The following is a 24423-nucleotide window of genomic DNA, read 5'->3' as shown; positions in this document are numbered from 1 at the left end:
GGGTTTCCGAAGCTGTAAATCTTTACCGGAGCAGAAAACCTCATCTTTCTCCTGTGAAACAGCTGGTAGTTTTGAACTGCTGACCCTGAGATTAGCAGCCCGATTCATAACCACTATGCTGCCACAGTGCTTAACCACTGTGCCATGAGGTCTTCAGAAGAGTCACTCACCTCCTTTGAAAAAGGGCCCAAAGCCTGAAGCTATTGTTGGATAACTGGAGGACGCATAGTTATACACAAAGCTCAGCACTTCAGCTCTCCTAAGGACTTTGAACCTTCCTCTTTCACCTGATTGACACAATGCCAGCAACAATGAGCTCAAACATAACGATTGTAAGGATGGTGCAGGACCAGGTAGGATTTCATCCTGTTGCTTAGAGGATGGCTGTGAGTCTGATGGTCCCTAACAACAACTCTCATCTAGAACTTGCCATGAGTAGAAATTACTCTTGAAGGCTGGAACAAGTGCTAAATTCTTAGAATCCTCACCTTATCCTATCACCTAAGTTGTCTTGTCATTTATTTTATTTCTCCAAGGTTCTTTGGCAGATGGTGGTAATGTATAATTGGTTAAACCAGTCTCGGATAATTTGATAGAAAAGTCATTATCCTTTTAAACATAAACAATGTCTTCAGCTAGCTAAAGAGCACTTACAGGCACTAAACAGGCTAATGATGTTGGGACTTGTTAAGACAAAGGGAGGACTTTGATTAAGTGTTTTTTGGTCAAGATGACCTTTAACTCTTTGCCTTACTCCATGACCAACAGCTGCAGCTTTACTGTTCACAAGCCTGGGGAGAGGACACCAGTGAGCCCCCCTCACAATGATCTCAGACAGATGTCTGCTAGCTGGCTCTGTCTGGGACTCTCCCAGGTCTGCATGTTGTTGATAACCCGGAGGTTAAATGGTTTTGGACAGAACATGGTAAGGCTTGTCCCTTTAATAGAGTGACTTTTCCTTTGTCTCATAAATCAGAGAGACTCCCACTAAGACTTTATAAGTCCATTTCACCCCTGTGAAATGTGGTGAGAAAGAGGTGTGGGGTTCATTCATCTTTTCCTGTCCAAAAGATTTAAAAGATAAAAGAAATGCAAAGGTTTTCCCACAGGCACTTTATAGGTGAATATATGGAGACAGAATTTGGAAGTGAATACTTAGCTTGAACAAGAAAACCTGAATCCATTAAAACTCTTTAGATATAGTTTGGTATTAATACTTGATTTATTTTCTCAAGGGAATAAAACAAAACTAAATGCACTGTCTTTGAGTTGATTTCAACTCACAGTGACCCTAATAAGCGCCTTAGTGTGGCGCTATAGGATATATAAGCACTGGACTGCAAGGTCAGAAGTTCAAAGCCACTATCCACTCTCTGAAACCTGGTATAGGGTCACTATGAGTCAGAACCAACCCTGATGGCACAAAACAGCATCAATACCGTAGTGACCCTAGAGGACAAAGTGATGGTGGTGGTGTACTGTAGAGCCAGTTCCAACTCACAGCAACCCTGCATAGGGTTTCTGAGGCTGGAAATCTTTCCAGGAGCAGAAAGCCTCTTTCTCCAATGGAACAGCTGCTAGTTTCAAACTGCTGACTTTGAGGTTAACAGCGCGATTCATAGCCACTGTGGTACCGGAGCTCCTTAGAGGACACAGTAGACCTGCCCAAAGGTTTCGAAAGCTGTAAGTCTTTATGGAAGCCAACTGTTACATCTTTCCCCTAGAGCAGGGTGGGGAATGTCTGGCCCACTAGCCATATGTTGTTGTTGTTGTTAAGTGCCATTGAGTCGGTTCCGACCCATAGTGACCCCGTACAGGGTTTCCGAGGCTGTAAATCTTTACAGGAGCAGAAAGCCTCATCTTTCTCCCGTGGAGCAGCTGGTTGTTTTGAACTGCTGACCTTAAGGTTGGCATCCTGACTCGTAACCACTATGCTACCAGAGCTCCTTCACTAGCCATATAAGGCTGGTGAAATCATTTGGTCTGGCCTTGCCAAGGCAATTACTGTTACAGCCATCACATTGTTGTTGTTGTTAAGTGACATCCAGTTGGTTCCAACTCAGAGTGACCCTTTATAGGGTTTCCAAGGAATGGCTGGTGGGTTTGAACTGCCACCGTATGGTTCCAATTGACCTTGCAGTTGAGCGCTTATCCTACAGCACCACACCAGGGCTCCAGCCATCACATTGTTGTTGTTGTTATAGTTAAATGACACCGAGTTGGTTCTGACTCAAAATGACCCTGTATAGGTTTCCTGAGGAGTGGCTGGTGAACTTGAACCACTGACACTGTGGTTCAAACTGACCTTGCAGTCCAGTGCATTAACCCACAGCAACACACCAGACTCCAACCATCACATTGTTGTTAAGTGCCATTGAGTTGAGCCATCACATTAGGGGCAAGTTAATTAAATGTTTGACCAAATGTAGCAAGCTAAGTTTAAAAAAAAAATAAAAATTAATTTTTATCTGGAGGAGTGGGGAGGATATACACCAAAACATTCAGGAATATACAATCATTTAAACAACCAAAGGGCACGTTCTACAAGCCTGCCTCCTGGCTGCCAGCACACAGCCTTTCTCTTTCCATGAGTCTAGAATCCTCAGCTGCTCCCTCTCTCCATGTCCCCATCTCTGCCTCCATCTGTGGTGTTACTTGCTGGCTAAGCATTTTAAAGTGATAATTTTGTGTGGTCCATGAATGATGTCATAAATTTTAGTAGAAAAAATTTCCCTACCCCTGCTCTAGAGGGAGAAAGAAGAAGACAAAAAGTTCCACAGTTGTTGGACACTGTGCCAGGAGATAAGAAAAGAGACACAAAGTAGGCATATGCTTGCTGCTTTCATGGGATCTGCATTCTACTGAATGTCAAATTCTAGATTCTGTAGTTAATTAGATATTCAATGCTATCGAGGCATTTCTATGTTTGAAAAATAACAATGGACAAACCTTTAAGTTTAAATGGCTAGAAGGAAGAAAATGAAAGACATTAATTTAGGGTTATAGAAAAATCTTTGTTCAAAAAACCCAAATGATAAAGTAAAATTTAAAAACCTAGCTGCATCACTCATATGAACTTGAAATTCCACCCACACTATAAAATCACACACAAAATCATTACTATAAAAATAACTCTCTAGTTCTAGATTTTACATTTAAGTCTTTAATCCACAGTGAGTTTGTTTTTGTATGTGGTATGAAATAAGAGTCTTGTTTCCTTCTTCTGCAAATGAATTTCCAGTTTTGCCAACATTCTTTGTTGAAGAAACTATCTCTTCTCCATTTAATGTGTTTTGGCACTTGATCAAAGAACAGTTGATTGCACGTGGATGGCTTTACTTCCGGGTCCTCAGTTCTGTTCCATTGATCTATGGATCTCTTGTGTACCATTCCTGGGCTGATTTGTCCACTGTGGCTGTGTAGTAGGATTTGAGATTAGGGAGTGAGAGGCCTTTAACTTTGTTAACCTTCTTAAGAAATGCTTGGCTTATTTTAGGTCTCTTTCCTTTTCACACAAAGTTATTGGTCTGTTTTTCCATCTTCTTAAAGAATGATATGGGAATCTATATATCTGTAAATTGCTTTGGGTAATGTTGACATTTTCACAATGTTACATTTTCCTACTTATGATCATGGTTATTCTTCCATTTTTTTGTAAGTCTTTGGATTCTTGTATTTGTGTTTTGTAATTTTCTTTATATATGCCTTTTGTTTCTCTGGTTTAGATTTATTTGTTAAGTATTTCAACTTTGGGGTGCCTATTATAAATGGTATTGTTTTCCTAATTTCTTTTTTAGAACTGCCTTTATTAGTGTTGCTGTTGTTGAGTACCCTTGAGTTAGTTTTGACTCATAGTGACCCTGTATAAAGTTTCCAAGGAGCAGCTGATAGGTTTGAACTGCCAACTTTGTGGTTTGCAGTCCAGTGCTAATCCTACAGTGCCACACCATTCCAATGATGCGGTATCTCATTGATTTTTGTATATTGATTTGTACCTAGTCACTTTGCTGAATCTTTTAATGCGTTCCAATAATTTTCTTACCGAGCCTTTGGGGTTTTCTGTGCATATGATCATATCATCTACAAATAGAGTTTTACTTTTTCTTTTTCTTTGCCAATTTGGATGCCTTTCATTTCCCTTTCTAGCTTTATAGTTCTGGCTAAGACTTCCAACACAATATGGAAGAGGGGTGATGATAAAAGTTAGCCTTATCCGGTTCTTGTTCACAAAGGCATTGTTTTCAGTTTCTCTCCATGAAGAATAATGCTGGCTGTTGGAATTGTATATATGCTCTTAATTATGTTGAAGAATTTCCCTTATATTTCTATTTTGTTGAGTGTTTTTATCAGGAATGGATGTTGGATTTTGTCAAATGATGTTGGATTTTTTTCTGTATCAATTGATGCATGATCATGTGATTCAAACCATGTACAAAAGCAAACTCAATGTGGATTAAAGATGTAAATGTAAAACCTATAAAGATCATCAATGAAAAAAACAGGGCCAAACTTAGGGGTTCTAACACATGGCATAAATACACTGTCAAACATAACTAAAAACACATGAATTGTAAACAGCAAAATACATGACTGGGACCTCCTAAAAACTGCACTTATGTACATCAAAAGATTTCACAAAAAAAGTAAAACAGCCCAGTTAAAACATGGGTACAGAGACACTTCACCCAGGAATACATCTAGGCAGCCCACAAACATATGAAGAAATGTTTGCAATCATTAGCCATTCTCTTATTGTTGTGAAGTGCCATCAAGTCAGTTCTGACCTATAGTGACCTTGTATAGGGTTTCCAAGGAATGGCTGGTGAGCTTAAAAGATGGACTTTGTAGTTTAAACCGACTTTGCAGTGCAGAGAATTAACCCACAGTGCCACACCAGGACTCCAACATGTAAGTTAGTACCATGCATATTAATTAGGAGGTGATGGTTAAATAAAAATACCTGATGATGAACAATGGTTATTAATAAAATAGCACTTGGTAACTAACAGAAAAGTTGATGGTTCAAATCCACTCAGTGACTCTGTAGAAGGAAAGAGCTGTTAGTCTACTCTCATAAAGATGAGAGGAAATGCCATAGGGGCCTGTGGGATGGCCTCGAGGACACATGACAACAACAACCAGGAACAGAAAAAGGAGAATCAATAATATGCACAAATCCACATCAGAGGAGAAGATGATTTAAAGAGAACCAAGACTAGGGATTCAGATCAGATACAAAAAACAAAAGGACACATTACCGTGTGTGTGTATGAAGGTGTAAGTGTGTGTGTGAGAGTTCATTCTTCTTCCAGTGAAGATAAATCTGAATGGGGAATTTTGTTTTCAGATGGATTTTATTACTTTATATTTATAAATATATTTACACACACAATGCACTATAAGACTTTATTTCTTATAATGAGACGATTTGATTATTTATCAAATGCTAAAACTACTTGTGCCATATTAGTAGTAAAGGGAATTAACACAAATTTGTAATTTTGTATGTAAGAATAGGGACATCAAAGTATGAACTAAATTGTGCTAAATTATTTTAAACTCTTAATCTAAATCACAATTATTCTGGATCAGATCCATTATCGACATTAGGAAGTTATCAATATTTTCAGATTGCATTATGATTTTAAGACTATCTTTTAGTTATCATTTGAATTTCTTTGTTACAAGTTGAGAAGTATTCCACCTCACAAATACAGACTCCAAGTTCCACGGGGAGTGTTTCTTTTCTCTTTGCCCAGTTGACAGTCTGGTCTTTATGTACCGAATCCTCCATCTGCTCCTTCACCCAAGCCGTGGCAGGCACCTAATTCCTTCTTTTGGGTCTTATGAGATAGTGTCCATACCTCTACTTATCAATTGCACTGTAATTTTTTAGGGTGGGCTGCCTTTCTTTCTAACAAGAGCTTAATGGTCTTCATGCTTTTGTTCCCATTGCTGACTTCTTATTGTTCTTGTTATATTAAGTGTCTTTGGGTGGGGTTCTGACTCATAGCAGCCTTGTATAGTGTTCCCAAGAGTGGATGGTGGGCAGCTGTAATAGCAAAGTTTTAAAGAGTAAATGACAATAAATGCTGGCAAGGGTGTGGAGAACTGGGACACTCCTGCATTGCTGGTGGGATTGCAAAATGGTCCAACCATTCTGAAAAACAGTATGTCCTTCCTCAGAAAGTTATAAATAGAAATACCTTATGATCCAGCAATCCCTTTAATTGGTATTTATCCACAAGAAATATGAGCTGCAATATAAGTGGATATATGCTCACCAATGTTCAAAGCAGCACTATTTACAATAGCAAGAAGATAGAGACAACCTAAGTGCCCATCAATGGAAGAATGGATAAATAAATGTTGGTATATACACACAATGGAATATTATGCTACCTTGAAGAATAACAAGGAAGCTGTAAGCCACCATAACATGGATGAACCTTGAGGACATTATGAAAGAAATTAGTCCGTCACAAAAGGAGAAACACTGCATAAGACCATTATTATAAAAACTTTAAAAAAATACCCACACTAAAAGGAAAAAAAAAAGAGTGACAGGTGGGTTTAAACTGCCAGCCTTGCATTTCAAACCAACCCTGTGGTCCGGTGTTTATTTTACAGTGCCACACCAGGACTCCATTTGGCCAATAACAAATACAGACATTCGGAAGTTGAAGGCAATAGTAAAATCAGTCATAAGTTTATAATCCCCAAGCATAATATTTTGGTTTATCAATTGCCAAATCAGTGATAGAGACTAACAACCGAATTCAGAGAAATGAGAGATTTTGGAGGCAAATGGAGTATGGAAAAGACTCCGAAACAGGAATGATTTGAACTAGGCTTATATGGATGTATAATGTTTGGAAGAAAAGAAGATAGAGTATTCCACGTCTGAAAAACTGTGTCGATGGGAAAGCACCATGCATGAAGGAGCCCTGGTAGTGCAGTGGGCTACATATTGTGACTGCTAACCATCAGGTCAGCAGTTTGAATCCACCAGCCTCTCTGTGGGAGAAAGATGAGGCTTCCTGTGCCCATAAAGATTTACAGCCTCGGAAATCCTAAAAAGGGTCACTGTCCTGGGGTGGTGCCTAGGATAAGCACTGGACTACTAACTGAAAGCTAACAGCAAAGTTGGTGGTTCAAATGCACCAGCCATTCCTTGGAAACTCTATACAGGGTTGTTATGATTTGGAATTGACTGGACTGCACTTAACAACATGAGTCAGAACTGACTCCACAGCACACACGCACCATCTGTACCATCTCCTAATAATGGTAAACAGTCTAGTTGAAACATAACTATGTATTGAGAAAACTGCATAAATGGAACCAAACCAAACCAAAATCAGGCCATTGAGTCCATTGTGACTCATAGCAACCTTGTATTGAGTTTCTAAAAAGGGAGAGTGACTCTATTTCTCTAAATTCTTAAATTTAAAGTCCCTTGATAAATTAAACAATTTCGTATTAAAAAAAAAAAAAAATATATATATATATATCAATAGGCTCAAAATGAAATGCCCTCTTCAAGTTTCTAAAATGGATTCATTGAAAAGTATAACATCAGGGCCAGTAGTTTAAACCCACCAGCCACCTCTCAGAAACACAATACAGGATCACTGTGAGTGGCAACCAACTCTACAGCACTTAACAACAACAGCAATAATGAAATAAGTAATTCTAACATAATGAAATATAATACTTTAATTTTGCTTTCTAATAAACATGGTTCTATCTATATTATATGTGTTCATAGTTCCTTCCCCCAGCAAAAATGAATTACGTACTATTTTTGTGTACCCTGGGTCACTCAAATGATTAAGCACTTGGATAATAGCCAAAAGGTGCCTTGGAAATCAGGGCAGCCTGCTTCTGAAAGGTCATAGCTGGAAAACCCGATGGAGCAGGTCTCTGTACTGAGCAGTGTTACCTAGAGTTGGAATTGACTAGATGGTAAATAACAACAGCATCCTGGTGTGAAGATGCTAAGAACCCAGAGTTCTTTCATTATGTAATTGTATGAGAAAATGCAAATGCTTTCAAACATTTAAGGGAATAAAAAAAGAAAACAATTCATCTTGCTAGTAAGGCAGCACATTTCCTCTTCATAGCCAAAAGTCATTTTTATAATGTATATATACTTCATAAAATAATAAAGTTTCCACAGAAAATGTTGAAATCTGCAACTTTTAAAAAGTGGGGCATGATATCAGACTGAGAAGACATCTAACTGAAAACAAAATGTTTTATGAGTAGAAAGGATTTGAAAAGATAAAGTTTAGAAGGCTGGAAAGGATAGGAAAGCAGGAGGGATGGAAAGAGAAATCAGGAAAAAAGTGGATTAGGTGATGTTACATTGTGGGGGTTACAATCAATGAATGAAACAAAATGTGTATGAATTGTTGAAAGAAAAACTGGTTTACTTTGTAAGCCTCCACCCAATTCACAGCTATGCTATACAAGTATTGTGAAGAAAATATACATTAATAGAGTAAATGATTCTGTTGTATACATCCTATTAAAATACACCCATTTCTATCAAATAGAAGTCCTCATGGGGCACTGTAGGCATCAGACTGCAAGGTCCTTTGAACTGCAAAATCAGTGGTTCAAGCTCACCAGCTGCTCCTTGGAAACCCTATCCAGGGTTGCTATGGGTCAGAATCTACTCAACTGCACTTAACAACAAGAAGTATCAGATAAGGAGTCCTGCTGTGGTGTTGTGAGTTAGTGTGCTGGATCGCTTTGACAGTTTGAACTGCAAGGTCAGCTGTTTAAGCTCACCAGCTGCTCCTCGGAAACGCTATACAGGGTGGCTACGGGTCAGAACTGACTTGAAGGCACTTAACAACAACAACAACACTATCAAATACGATAAGCACTGGATTATGAACCAAAAGGTCTGCAGTTGGAGCTCCCCAGCCCCATGCAGGAGAAAGATGAGACTTTCTGCTCCCTCAAAGATTTAAAATCTCAGAAACCCTATATAGGGTCACTATTAGTCAAACTGACTCTATGACACTCAACAACAACAACTGTCAAAGGAGTTTTTATTGTTACTGTTGTTGAGTGAATATTGTATCTTCACATTGCAATGGCATAGGTTGGAATGTAGAATTAACCCTTTTTCACATTCTATATGTGTGAATATTCTACCCTCATAAGAATATTTTGCTTTATCATTCACGTGATATCCACATTAATTTATTATGCTGTTAACCAAAGATAATTTATTTCATGAACAAAAACTTCATAAAAAATGGAATTAAAAGATAATGGAATTTTCCCACACACTTCTTGAAGCCCCCTCAAATTAGTGAAATAAATAATATTTAATATAAAGAAGTATTTGTAGTGGTTACGAATTGGGCTGCTAACCCCAGGGTCAGCAGTTCAAAACTACCAGCTGCTCCGCGGGAGAAAGATGAGGCTTTCTGCTCCCATAAAGATTTACAGCCTCAGAAACCCTGTGCAGGGTCGTTATGAGTCGAAACCGACTCCACGGCACATAACCACCAACAACAACATTTATTCCGTAATAAAGAAAGAAGAAATAAAGTATATGAGTAGAAATTTAAAAACATGCCAATTCAACAAAATGGAGCTTAAGGAGGATGAATATATTTAAAGAAATTTTTGGCAAGCACTGTAATAGTTAGCTGAACATTTCTATGTGTAATTAGATTATGATATAAAGCCAGCTGCCTTTGTAAAGTTATAGAAACTGTGTGAACACAGAGCCATATGGTCTTTTGATGGTGTCAGCAGATTTCAAGCTAGGTAGTGTAATTACATGTCCCTAATATTCTACATTCCTGAAGCAGTTTTCATTGGAAAAAATATTAATTTAAATTGATATTTATCTGACCTTATCCCAATCAGTTTCTTCTGTACATATGGGACAAATATGACAAAAATCAGCCTCGTATTCTTTTAAGTCATGCTAATAACAAGTTAATGGACAGCATGTTTTAAACTTTTTGAATGATAAAGAGTAATTTAATAGAATTCAGAAATGGCAAATTACCAAGAAGCGATCATGAAATTTGGAAGCTATGCTAAAGCAAACTACATCTACTTTCAGATTTAATAAATATTGACAATTTTATAGCTTCTTATTTTTTATTGATTCCCATCTTCACACTTTACAAAAGCCCAAGATTTCATAAAATGCATCTGCTAATCTGCCAATGCACTTGCCTCTCAAAATCAGTAAATAGGTACGTAAATGAAATTTAAAAATTCAAAATGAAATCTTATCTTCAATAAAGATGTTGTTGTTAGGTGGTATCAAATCTGTTCCAACTCATAATAACCGTACGTAAAACAGAACAAAACACTGCCCATTCCCGTGCCATCTTTATAATCCTTGCTACGATTGAGATCATTGTTGCAGCCACTGGGTCAATCTGTCTTGTTGAGATTCATCCTCTTTTTCACTGACCCTATGTGGTTGTTGTTGTTGTTATGTGCCATGGAGTCGGTTCTAACTCATAGCAACCCTGTACAGGGTTTCTGAGGCTGTAAATCTTTATGGGAGCAGAAAGCCTCATCTTTCTCCCACGGAACAGCTGGTAGTTTTGAACTGCTGACCTTAAGGTTTGCAGCCCGACTCATAACCATGCTGGACTGCAAAGTCAGTTTGAATCACAAGTCGATGGTTCAAGCTCACTAGCCACTCCCTGGAAACTATATAGGGTTGCTAAGAGTTGGAACTGACTTGATAGCAATTAACGATGACAACAACATCCTTTACCAAGCATAATGTCCATATCCAAGAAGAGGTCCTTCTTGAAAGCATGTCCAAAGAGCATAAGATACAGTCTCTCCATCGTCACTTCTAAGAAATAGTTTGGTTATATTTCTTCCCAAACAGATTTGTTCCTTCTTCTGACAGGCCATTGTATATTCAATATTCTTTACCAATACCATAGTTTGAATGCATCAATTCATCTTGTTCTTCCTTATTAATTGTGCAGCATTTGCATGTATTTGAGGTGGGTGAAAAGACCCTGGCATGGATCAGAAAAACTTCAGTTCTCAATTCGACATCTTTGATTTTTAGTTTAACCAGATTTTTGCAGTAGATTTGCCAAATGCAATATGGCATTTGATTTCTTGACTGCTGCTTCCATGGAAATTGATTATGGAGTCAAGTAAAATGAAATCCTTGACAACCTCATTTTCCCCCCCATTTATCACGATGTGTTCTCTTTTGGTCCAGTTGTAAGAACTTTTGTTGCCTTTAGATCAAGTTATAATCCATACTGAAAGCTGTAGTCTTTGATCTTCACCAGTAAGTATTTCAAGTCCTCTTTACCTTGCCATTCCTGACATAGATGATCAAATGATTATCTAACTCATATGACCAATGTCATTCCATTTCAATTTACTAACAACAACAACAACAATGCTTAGGATATTGATTTTCAAGCATTCTACTTCATTTTTGACAACTTACAATTTCTCTAGATTCATATTTTGTTCCAGTTTCAACTTGATGCTTGCAGCTATTCCTTCTCATTTTGAATCCTGCCACTTCAGCTTATGAAGGTCTGGAAAGCTTTTCTCCATTCATATTAGGAGTCCTGGTATGGCGCTCTGGGCTAATGCATCACACTACAAAGTCATTTGAACTTCAAGGTCAGTCATTCAAGCTCACCACCTGCTCCCTGGAAACTCTATACAGTGTCACTGTGGGTTGGAATTGACTCAACAACACTTTAACAACAACAACAACTCCTCATTGGGAGTCCTGGTGTGATGCTGTGGTCTAATGTGTCAGACTGCAAAGTCATTTGAACTGCAAGGTCGGTGGTTCAAGGTTACCAGCTGCTCCTTGGAAACCCAACACAGGGTAGCTATGGGTCAGAATCAACTTGATGGCACTTCACAACAACAACTCCTCATTGAGGAGTCCAATCGTACTTTTAGTGTCTTCTATCCTGAGGACCTTATCTACCAGCACTATATTAGACAAAGTTCTGCTATCATGTGATAGGATAATATCCATATGACTACAAATTATTAATCATTAATACCACTATTGTTAGAATTTGCACACAAACCACTAAAGGCCAGTGATGAAGCATGCTAACAACAACAACAAACCAACTTCTTCAGTCTGAAATTGAATAAACATGCAATCTAGATGAGTTACTGGTGACTGGAATGTGAAAGTTGGAAATAATGAGGAACAATAGGTGGAAAATATGGCCTTGGTGATAGAAATGATGCTGTACATAGAATGGTAGAATTTTTCAAGACTTACTCATTGCAAATACCTTTTTTCGAACAACATAAAAGGCAAGTAAACATGCGGACTTAGCTAGATAGAATATGTAGGAATTGCATTGACTATATCTGTGAGAAGACATAATGGAGAAGTTGAACAGCATTAACCAAAATAAGGCCAGGGACCGACTATGGAGTAGATCTTCAATTGCTCATATGCAAGTTTAAGTTGAAACAGAAGAAAATTAAAACAAGTCCATGAGATCTAAAATATGATGTTGAATATATCTCAATCAATTGATGAGACCATCTCAGGACCAGATTTGATGGAAGACCAGAGGAGCCATGGGATGACACCAAGCCCATCATATGAGAAGCAATCAAAGGTCATTGAAAAGATAGAATATAAAGAAAAGATCAAAATGGATATCAGAAGAGACTCTGAAACTTTTTCTTGAATGTAGAAAAGCTAAGTTGACTGAAAGAAATAATGAAGTAAAAATGGCTGAACATTCTTCAAAGAGATGGAAAAAACAATTACAAACTTTATATGGAAAGGAAAGAGACCCAGGATAAGCAAAGCATCGCTAAAGAAGAATAAAGTTGGAAGCCTCTCATTCCCTGATTTCAAAATTAACTACGCACTACAGTGGTCAAAACAGCTTGATACTGGTACAATGAAAGATGCATAGATCAATCGAGAATCCAGAAATTAACCCATCCACATACAGCCAACTGATTTTCGACAAAGGGCCTAAGCATATTGCACAGGAAGGAGATAGTCTCTTCAACAGATGGTGCTGGCAGCATTGGAAAGCGATATGCCAAAGATTGAAACAAGACCTTTACCTCATGCCATATATAAAAACCAAATCAGCATGGATTAAAGACCTAAATATGAATCACAGAATGATAAAGTTCACCAATGAAAATATTAGGACAAATTTTCAAAAATCCTCACTACTGATCCAATAAACAATATTCTTATCAATGGAGAAAAGATTGAAGTTGTCAAGGACTTCACTCTTCTTGGAGCAATTATCAACACTCATGGAAGCAGCAGTCAAGAAATTAAATGATGCATTGCTTTAGGCAAATCTGTTGCACAAGACCTTTTTAAAGTGTTGAAGAGCAAAGAAGTCAGCTTGAGGACTAAGGTGTACCTGACCCAAGCCATGGCATTTTCAATAACCTCCTATGTATGCGAAAGCTGGACAGTGAATAAGGAAGACTGTAGAAGAACAGATGCTTTTGAGTTATGGTGTTGGAGGAGAATATTGAAAGTGGCATGGGCTGCCAAAGGAACCAACAGATCTGTGTTGGAAAAAGTACAAAAACAAGCAAGTTGTTCACTGGAAAGCCATCAAGGCAAGCAGTTGGATCCCCTCAGGGCAAACCCTCTTCCAAGACTGAGACTCACGGGGAATACACAGGAAGGTATGTGGTCTTGCAGGTGACCACGTTGGTCCCCGATAAGGGGAAGTGGGTGAAAAACAACAATGAAGTTGTGAACTAAGTCCGACCACATTCAGCAGACTCTTATCAACTTGGGTTGGGACCTAGTTGGCCAGCAGTATGGCGAGACCTGGGAACTCCTGGACCCAGGGACAGGGACATGGCCACAGAGGGCTAGAGTGAAGAGTGAAGTGTCCAGCTGATACCAAATGAGGGCTATGCACAAGAACACCATACTTGCAGATAGCACCCATTTGACCTGGCTTCAATGGTTAGATGATTAGAACTCAACTAAAGGAAGAAAGAAGAGGAAAAAAAGAGGAATCTACTACAATCTGGTGAACTTGACCAGATGTAGTAGCTCAAAAGAAGGAATTAATCTTTACGGCAAGGATCACAGGGTTGACAGGGATGGGTAATTTAGATACTGGCTACCCAAAATGGAGGGCTACAAAGGCATGAAGTGACTGGCTTACAAGCTTTCAAGAGGGAGCCTAGTTTCAGAGGGTGCTGGGGAAGGTAGGCTCACCACTGAGTGGTTTCCAACCTGTCTGGATGATGAGGCTGGTAAAAGGAGATGGGGACATGACTTTTGTGGTTCAATAGTAAATAATTGTGAGTGTTGTAAATGTAAAGGTAGACATTTTATAACAAAAGGAGGGGAGTTGTTGGTCTTGCAGTCCTGGAGTGGATGACCTTGGGCTATCAAGAGAGAAGAGCGGAGTGCAGGATCCTATCCAGAGAAGCAGTGACACTAGAGATGGAGGTAGAGACAATGACATGGAAAGATGGAGCGGCTGGGGAGTCTGGACTCAGAGAGGGAGAGGGGCTGTGTGCTGATGACCGGTGGTAGGCTTGCAGGGTGTGCCCTTTGGTTGTTTGAATGGTTATATATTCCTGAGTGCTTCAGTGTACATCTAAAGGAAAAAAACAAAAAAACAGGGAATGGAAGGAAATGCTGTTGAATGATGATGCATGGAGGGGATTGTAGTCATTGAAATAAAAAGAAATATGGTAGGATGAATGTAAATCTTATGTTCTCCCTTGTAAACTATCACCCAATTCACAATAAAAACAATAAAACAAAAAATGGCTGAACAGAAAATTTCAAAAGGCAGCTTTGAAGTAGCAGTCAATACATTTGCATTAGTCACACCTACTGCAAAAGACCTTTTTTTTTAAATATTAGAGAACAAAGACGCCACTTTGAGAACTAAAGTGTGCCAGACTCAAGCCATGGAATTTTCAGTTGCCTCATATCTCTGGGAATGCTAGATGATGAATAAGGAAGACCAGAGAAGAATTGAGGCATTTGAATTTTGGTGTTGGTAAAGAATATGGAAAGTACCATGGATTAGCAGAAGACCAAACAAATCTATTTTGGAAGAGGCTCAACCAGATTGCTCCGTAGAATGAAGGATGATGAGACTTTGTTGTCTCGTGTACTTTGGATATGTTGTCATGAGGGACCAGAACCTGGAGAAGGACATCATATTTGGCAAGTGGATGTCCAATGAGATGAACTGACATAGTAGCAGTATGAATGGGCTCAACCATAGCAACAATTGTGAGCATCCTAGAGACCTGGACAGTATTTCATTCTGTTGAACAGAGGGTTGCTATGAGTGGGAGCTAACCTGACAGTAGCTAGTAACAACAACAACAACAACAACAACAACAACAACAACAACAACAGTACATTTTCTAGAGAAAATTATCTGCAAACTATGTAATCATTCATCTTTCAAATTCCCTCTCCATAAATGACTCCTCAATAGGCCTTTTCCCATTTCAACACATTTTATATTCCACTGATGGAAGAATATTCTGATTTGGGAAATATTCCAAGAATCCTTTCTCAATAAAGTATGAACTGTCTAACCTGGAGTTAGGTAGTTGTTGCTTTGTGCCTTTGAGTTAGTTCTGACACATACTGGGCACATATTATAAAGAGTTTCTGAGAAGTGGCAGATGGTACAGTCAGTAGTCCAGTGTTTACCCTACAGGGCCACATCCCGTGAGCTTTTTTTCAATGTTCTTTGATACTTTCCATCTTATGATTTCACTTTACTAATGAGATCGTTGAGCCTAATTTCCTATTGTTTTTCACAGTACTCCAGGGCTCCCCCTAGGGGCCCTGTCTCATATGGCTCCCATCTCTACATAGCTAGTTATTTCACCATTCAAGGCCATTTTACTTGCCACTTCCTCTATAACTTTAACTTCTCTCCAGTAATTATAATGTCCTAGTCTCCCCTGGAGTGGCGTTTCAGGATAATGCATTGACCCCCCACACTGATTTGAACTGCAAGGTGGGTGATTCAAATTCACCAGCTACTTCCTGGAAACGTTTTACAGGATCACTGTGAGTCAGAACCAACTTGATGGCACTTAACAACATCATTCTCCCTTGGAATGACATTTCAATTCATTACTTAATATCTTCATTTATAGTTTGATATGTGTCCAATTGTATGTGTAGTGCATACAAGACAACACTCCAAGTTGGTGTAGTGTTCACAGGTTGTTGTTGTTACATGCTGTTGAGTTGGTTCTGACTCATAGTGACCCATATAGGGTTTCCAAGGACCGGCTGTTGACTTTAAACTGCTATTTTGCAGTTCAAACCAGCCCTGTGGTCCAGTGCTTATCCTACAGAGCCACACCAGAACTCCATGCTCACAGGTAGTACCTGGTTAAAGACAGACAGAGGACATTAGGGAAATGGCGCCGCAACTAATACGGATGGTTCTGTAAATATCATGTCCTTCGTGTAAGAGCCTGAACCCATGATAGCTCATGGAAAGTAGTTTTTATGGTGTCAAGAATCCGAGAGAATACAACCAGAAACGTTCCTTCATTAGCAGTCCCACCTCGTCATGTGTCTGACCATTATGAGTCATCCTTTTCAAAAGCTCTTTGAGAAGAGGCAGCAATAGGACTCTTCCTTAAATATCCCACTTTGTGCCATGGGGAGGGGCATAAAAGGAACCCTACCTACTGCCGGTCTCCCTCCTGGCCTGAAAGGTCCACTTGAGTGGACGGTCAATTTATGTTATGTGTACCCATTGGCACCATAGGTGAGGAGAGCCAGAAAACTTCCACTCCCAGCTCTTTTATACCCTCAGCCTGAGGGCCTGGTTGTATCTTCTTATTCCTCTAGCAAACATCCTAAGGAGCTCTCGTAGTGTAGTATTTACAAATCAGGCTGCTAACCTCAAGGTCAGCAGTTCGAAACTACCAGATGCTCCATGGAAGAAAGATGAGGCTTTCTGCTCCCATAAAGATTTACAGCCTCAGAAACCTTGTACCGGGTGGTTATGAGTTGAAACCGACTCCAGGGCACATAACCACCACCATCAACAAATGTCCTAATTCATCACACCTTCCTGACTTCTTGAGGAAGAAGTACTGGACTGCATTTAAAAACCACCAACCACTCCTAGGAAATACTATACACAGTCTTTATACTCAACAACACTTAACAACAACAACAAATATCAGGCTTCAATGGGAGTGGTGGTCTGTTCTCAAGTCTTAACTTGCCAGCAGATAGAGGAAAAGAGAAACCTATGTCTGCTTGGCTTGTCTGAAGGCCTTTTCATCTCATTAGATTCTTTTACTAAGGAGCTCTGGTAGCATAGTGGTTAAGAATCGGCCTGAGAACCGCAAGGTCAGCAGTTAGAAACTACCAGCTGTTCAGTAGGATGAAGATGAGGCTTTCTGCTCCCGTAAAGATTTACAGTCACTGAAACCCTGTACAGGGTCGCTATGAGTCGAAACCGATGCCACGGTGCATAACCACTACCACCAGATTCTTTCATTAGATAAGAAATGTCTTAAAAAAAACTTCCTGCACCTTCCCCATTCCTTTGGAAATATCTACCATGCAATAGGGTTTAATAAACGGTTGTTTCTCATCTCCAAGATTCATGTCTGACCAAAGTCCCAGGGAATAACAGAGAGCAAATCTTAAGGATTGCACATGAACATTTTGGTAGTATTTGAGAATCATAAAAACTACTATATTACAGTTGATATCTATAATTAAGATAAAAGAAATACACATTTATTTTCTCATTCACAATCCTTCAACTATAAAAAGTAATACTTTTTTTTCCTCAGTTTTTATCCAGTAAAGTTCATTTTGTGTTCAACTTTTTAGAGTATGACCTCTGACATTTCTAGTTCTTTTTGCATCTGAGAATCCTGTAACATCTTGAATTTTTCTTTTCTACTGCATAGTTGGATCTTTGCTTTTTATCAGCATGTTTGCATATGAGGATTCCGCATTAAGTCTCATTTTCATATAGCTATGTTAGTGCTTAGTATAAGGTTATCTACTTTTAACAGTGGATATTAATACAGAGTTGAAGGTGCAAAATAAAAACTGTATCTTCTTTAACACATTGCTGAATATAGAAGTTATCCAAATTGCTATTTGTACCAAATCAGTAAAATATATGAAATTGCGCAATCACAATTACTTTAAAGTTGTTTGAGTTTTACAATGAAGAGCACTTGTTTATTAAAATCAAAATAAAATCTCTGAAGCTTTCTTTGAAGAAGGAATGGTGTTGAGAAATAAGACAATCCTATTTATTTTAAGAAGAGCAATTTACCTCACCTCTTTCACACATCAAACATTAGCACTATCTGATTTTAGCCACAGACAGATTTTCTGGAGATAAGGAGTAAAAATAAAATGGCAGGTGTGCTTTTAAAATTAATTTGAGAGTGTCAGACAACATTTGCAAATGTCATATGAGTTCATAATTATAAACATGAAGAAAAAAATCCACCAAATCACATACGTTCGATAAATAAATACAAATATTCTCAAAATGTAGAACAGAAACAAAAAAATTCAGGAATAAGCACAAAAGAGACTACTCATTTAATTTCAGATGGTCTTTTCTGCCTGATTTGAACATATGTCTTTAATACTAAATCCTGGCAATAACCATTGTGACTGTATCTCTGATGTAGTTGACTTCAGGCAAGAGATTTGATGTAGGTGGTGTGGTGGCGGTGGTAGTGATGGTGGTGGTGGTGTTGATGGTGGAGGTGATGTTGTTGGTGGAGGTGGTGTTAGTGTTGTTGTTGTTGGTGGAGGTGGTGGTGGTGGTGTGCTATGGAGTCAGTTCCGACTCATAGTCACCCTGTATAGGGTTTCTGAGGCGGTAAATATTTGTGGGAGCAGAAAGCTTCATTTTTCTGCTGTGGAACTGGTGGTGGTTTCAAACTGCTTATAGTGAAGTCAGCAGCCTAGCTCATAAATATGAGATTCCTCACTGTTGGGTTTCAGGCCCAGAAAGAGAAAGCTTTCTGAGAACATAGGTGTCTAGAGATCAAACAAATGACCAGAACTCATTCAGAGAGACTTTAGTTTAATAGTAAAAGGAGAATAAAGGAGCTGGTTTTCTGACAACTAGCAAAACACAGCTGAGTCCTGTGGCAGCTTGCTGGATCATGAAGTTTTGCCTTAGGGTCTTGTTATATCATGGGCTATTCACAGGGGTCAGGGCAGTTAAGGGGGATATTGGGAAACTTGGAGAGGTAGAAGAGTCAAAAGTGCCATGTTGACGGTCCCCTCCTAGAGAACAAAGGGGGCTCCCCAGCATAGAGGGAGGAAGGGATTTAGGCTCTTCCTTAGCATAAACATAACAAAAGCAGGAGAACCAGCTAGCTGGAGGAGCAACTGTCTGCTCCTTCACAGACAACAGGGGCAGGGGGAAGGGACAAGTTTTGAGCTGACCTTGGAGTAGTCATTTTGGAGCATTAAGTTTGTGTCTCTACACTCACTTAAGTACAAAATGAAAAAATGGAATATAGTAAGTCTCCTCCCTGGTGACCAACATCAACTGAAAAAGGTGACAAAATATTAGAGAAGTTCCATGTATGCGAACAATTAATGTTGTTGTTAGGTGCCACAGAGTTTGTACCGACCCATAGTGACCTTATGCACACCAGAACAAAACCCTGCCAGGTCCTGCACCAACCTCACAATCCTTGATACACATGAGCCCACAGCTGCTGCCACTTGGCCAATCTGTCTTGCTGGGGGTCTTCCTCTTTTTCACTGACCCTTCACTTTACCAAGCATGGTGTCCATTTTCAGAGAGTGGTCCCACCTGATAATATGTATGCGAGATGGAGTCTGGTCATCCTGATTTCTAAGGAGAATTCTGGCCGTACTTCTTCCAAAACCAATGTATTTGTTCTTTTGGCAGTCCATGCTACTATAATTATTCTTCTGCAGGAGAAAAGACCTGGATATCTGTTACCATAAATATTACAACCACAATGCAGTGCACAGCAACTAACAACAACAACCAAGATCTTTCTTCAACCTCAGCGCTATTTTGCCAACATATTGAGATAATAATCTATCCTCCAAGATATTAGTGATTTATCACCACTAGACTGGAAGCAACCCCAAGGCAGGCATCTACTGCTTTATTCATGGCTGAATCTGCAGTGTTTGGTATTCTGGTGTGGCACTGCAGGATAAGCACTAGGCAGCAAAGTTGGTTTGATCCACAAGGTTGCCAGTTCAAGCTCACCAGCCGCTCCTTGGAAACCCCATACAGGGTTGTTATGAGTCAGAACTGACTCTATGGCACTTAACAACAACAATAGTTGCAGTGTCTACACAGTGGTTGATTGCTAGAAGTCGCCTAGCAAGTTGAAGGAAGACCATGTCACACAAAGGAGGCCCTGTTGCATATAGGAACATTTGATGTTATTTCAGCATCCCTTCAGCAAGGAAACAACTCTTCCTTACAAAATCGAGTATTTTTATTACTTGAAAGTTGTTGTTGTTGTTAAGTGCCATCGAGTCAGTTCTGACCGATAGCGACCTTGTATAGGGTATCCGAGGAGCAGCTGGTGAGCTTGAACTGCCACCTTGCAGTTCAAATGGCTTTGCAGTTTGGCGCATTAACCCACAGTGCCACACCAGGACTCCTATTTGATAGTAGGTTTGCTCAAGATATAGTCATTTAGTATCACATCTTTTATTTTTTTGTTGAAGTGTTTCCTGCCACAGAGTTGGCACTGACACATAGCAACATTTTGCACAACAGAAGGAACACTGCTCAGTCCTGTTCCAATCTCACAATCACAGCTACACTTGTTGCCATTGTTCCAATCCATCTAATTGGGGTTCTTCCTCCCTTTTGCTGAGCCTCCACTTTACCCAGCATGAGGTCCTTCTCCAGGGACTCCTGATGATATGTCTCAAATATGAGAGACAATGTCTGGCCATCTTGGCTTCTCAGGAGTACTCTAACTGTATACTCCTGAGAAGCCAGATTTGTTTTTTCTTTTAGCAGTCCATGGCACTTTTAATACTCGACTCCAACATCCTAACTCAAATACATCAATTCTTCTAGTCTTCCTTATTCATAGTCCAACTTTCATATGCCCATGAGGCTATTGAAAATACCATGGTTTTGGGTCATCTTTGCTCTTGAGCACTTTAAAGAGGTCTTGTGCAGCAGATTTGCCTAATGCAATACATCATTTGATTTCTTAACTGCTGCTTCCGTGGTTATTGATGGTTGATCCAAAGAAAACGAAGTCTTTGACAATTCCAATCTTTTCTCCATTTATCTTGATGTAATTTATTTCTCCAGTGTTGAGGATTTTTTTTTTTTTTTTTTACATTGAGGTGCAGCCCATACCAAAGACTGTGACATTTAAGTATTTTAAGTCCTCTTCACTTTCAGCAAGCAAGTTTGTATCATCTTCATGTCGCAGGTAGTTAATGAGTCTTCCTCCAATCCTGATGTCATATTCTTCTCATATAGGCCAGATTCTCTGATTATTTGCTCAATATACAGACTGAAAAAGTATGGTGAAAGAATACAACCCAGGTGCACACCTTTCCGATTTTAAACCGTTCATTGTCTCCTTGTTCTGTTTAAATGACTGCCTCTGTATCTATGTACAGGTTCCTCATGAGCACAGTGAAGTGTCCTGGAATGTTCGTTTTCCACAACGTTGTGCATAGCCTGTGATGAACCACACAATCAAAATCCTTTGCGTAGTCAATAAAGCAAAGGTAAATATCTTTCTGGTGATCTCTTCATTCAACCAAGATCCATCTGACATCAGTAATTATAGCCCTAGTTCCATATCCCCATCTAAAGCTCTGGTAGCTCCCTGTTAATGTCCTGTTGTTGCCTTTTTTGAATTATCTTTAGCAAAGTTTTACTTGCACACAATATTCATGATATTGTCCAATGATTTCTGCATCCCATTGGGTTACTTCTCTTTGGAAGGGACACAAATATGAATCTCTTTAAATATCTTCCACGCATCATCTTGGCATAGAGGAGTGAATGCCTCCAGTGTTGCCTCAGTTTGTTGAAATATTTCAATTTGTATTCCATCAATTTCCAGAGCCTTGTTCTTTGCCAATGTCTTCCATGTACTTAGACTTCTTCCTCTAGTATCATTGGCTCTTGATTACATGCTATCTATTGAAATTGTTGAACATAGACATTTTCCTTTTTGGTAGAGTGACTCTGTGTATTCCTTCCATCTTCTTTGATGCTTTCTGCATCATTTGATATTTTGCCTATAGAATCCTTTAGTTACTACAAGTAGAGACAAATTTTTTCTTCAGTTCCTTCAGCTGGAGAAATGCTACACTTTTTCTTTCCTGGTGGTTTTCTAACTTCATGTCTTTGTTTATTGCATTGTAATATTTGACTTTGTCTTCTGGAGCTCTCCTTTGAAATTTTCTATTCAGCACTTTCACTTCCTCATTTCTTCCATTTGCTTTAGCATCTCTATGCTGAAAAGCAAGCTTCAGAGTTGCTTCTGATATCTGTTTTGGTCTTTTCCTTCTTTCTTGTGTTCATTTTTTTAATTTATATTTTTATTGTTAATTGGGTGAAGGTTTACAGACAAGACCACCAGCTTTACATTCAACAAATTATATACTTTGTTTCATTTCAATGATCACAATCCCCTTCCTGCAAGAACAGTTATCTGCTTCCTCCCTATGGTTCCCCATATGCATTTCATATTTCACAAATGAACAAAGCAAAAATGTTTGATGTACACTTACAAAACAAAACAATATATATGTTAGTTTAAAACTTCAAAGGGTACATTCTGTCATCCAGCCTCCTGCCCCCAGACACACAGCCTTTCTCAGTCCATGGGCCTAGAGCCTGAAACTGCTCTGTCTCTTCATGTCTCTTCCTCTGCCACCTTCTCTATTGCTGCCACTTTTCTAGGTAGGGATTTCATGCTCCACTTATATTCTGCTTTCTTGTTGATCCTGGGATCATCTGTTCCTGAAATGAAAGAATAACTACTCCATCGTTTAGTTACACAGCTTCTACAATTACAGTTGTGAAAAATCACAATTAATCCTGCTAAAAATTATTCACAATTGAGTCATAAAATCCTATCACTATAATAACCCATCCCCTTTTACCAGATCCATATAGAAAAGAGAGGAACTATTTAGTAGGGATTTTACTTTATTCCTCTCATTCTGAAACTCAGCACACTCATGAAAGCTCATAATCCAGTCACTTCATTCCTTTATTCTCTCCCTCCTTATTCTTGATAGTCATTGTCTAACTTTCTCATGCATATAAAGCCAGTACACTGAGGAAACAAGCTTGTTGCTTGGTATAAAGAATCCCTCCATTCATTCTAGTTGGAATTTTGAGTCACTGCATTCATAAACAAATGTCTTGTCAAATTGTAGCAGTTTGTACTTGTTCACAGTAACAAACATCTTGATCTTCCTCGGGTCGAGTTCTGGTCAACTAGCCACCTAAGCTACATCAAATGGGCACTAGCTGCAAGTTTGGGAGGTCATGCAGACCTCCTTGCTTTCTTGCATCTTGATGACCTTTTAATTTCTTCTTGTATGATATTTTTGGTATCATTGCACAACTCTTCTCATCTTTGGTGATTAGTGACTAATTCATCAAAACTGTTCTTGAGATGGTTTCTAATGATTGGTCATATTTTGGCTCTTGTGAATTTGTTTTAATTTTCTTCAACTTCAGGCTGAACTTGCATATGAATTTTCATTGATGGTCTGTTCCTCAGTCTGCCTGGTCTTGTTTTGGCTGATAATCTGGAGCTTTTCCACCATCTCTTTTCACAGATGTAGTCAATTTATTTCTGTGTATGCCAACTGTGAGTTCCATGTGTGTAGTTGTCTTTGATGTTGTTAAAAAAGGTATTTGCTATGAAGAAATCAATGGTCTTTCAAAATTCTATCATCTGATCTCCAGTATTGTTCCTATCACCAAGGCTATATTTTCCAACTACTGATTCTTCCTCTTTGTTTCCAGCCTTTGAAATCCAATCACCAGTGGTTATCAGTACATCTTAATTCATGTTTGATGAATTTCAGACTACAGAAGTTGGTAGACTTCAATTTCATCATCACTGGTTTTAATGGTTGATGTATAATTTGAATAATAATTGTATTAACTTGTCTTCCTTGTATGATGCATATGGATATTATTCTGTCACAGACTTTGTTGTACTTCAAGACAAATCTTGAAAATCTTCTTTTTCATAATTAAAATGACACCATTCTTCATCAATTTTGCATCCCTTGCATAGTAAACTCTGTGATAGTCACATTCAAAATTGCCAGTTTCAGCTCACGAATGTCTAGGATATCAAAGTTTGTGTGTTCCATTTCATTTCTGGCAACTTCTAATTTTCCTA

The 24423-nt window shown here is 38.8% G+C and overlaps 1 pseudogene; it reads right to left on the bottom strand.

Annotated features, from left to right (window-relative positions):
* The window catches only part of LOC102842808, a 32430-nt pseudogene extending 21583 nt beyond the window's left edge, over positions 1 to 10847 (bottom strand).
* Between the last annotated feature and the right edge of the window lie 13576 nt (positions 10848 to 24423).

The sequence above is a fragment of the Chrysochloris asiatica genome, unplaced genomic scaffold (genome assembly GCF_000296735.1).
Source record: "Chrysochloris asiatica unplaced genomic scaffold, ChrAsi1.0 scaffold00021, whole genome shotgun sequence".
Lineage (NCBI taxonomy): Eukaryota > Metazoa > Chordata > Mammalia > Afrosoricida > Chrysochloridae > Chrysochloris > Chrysochloris asiatica.
This window is presented reverse-complemented; position numbering and strand designations above follow the sequence as displayed.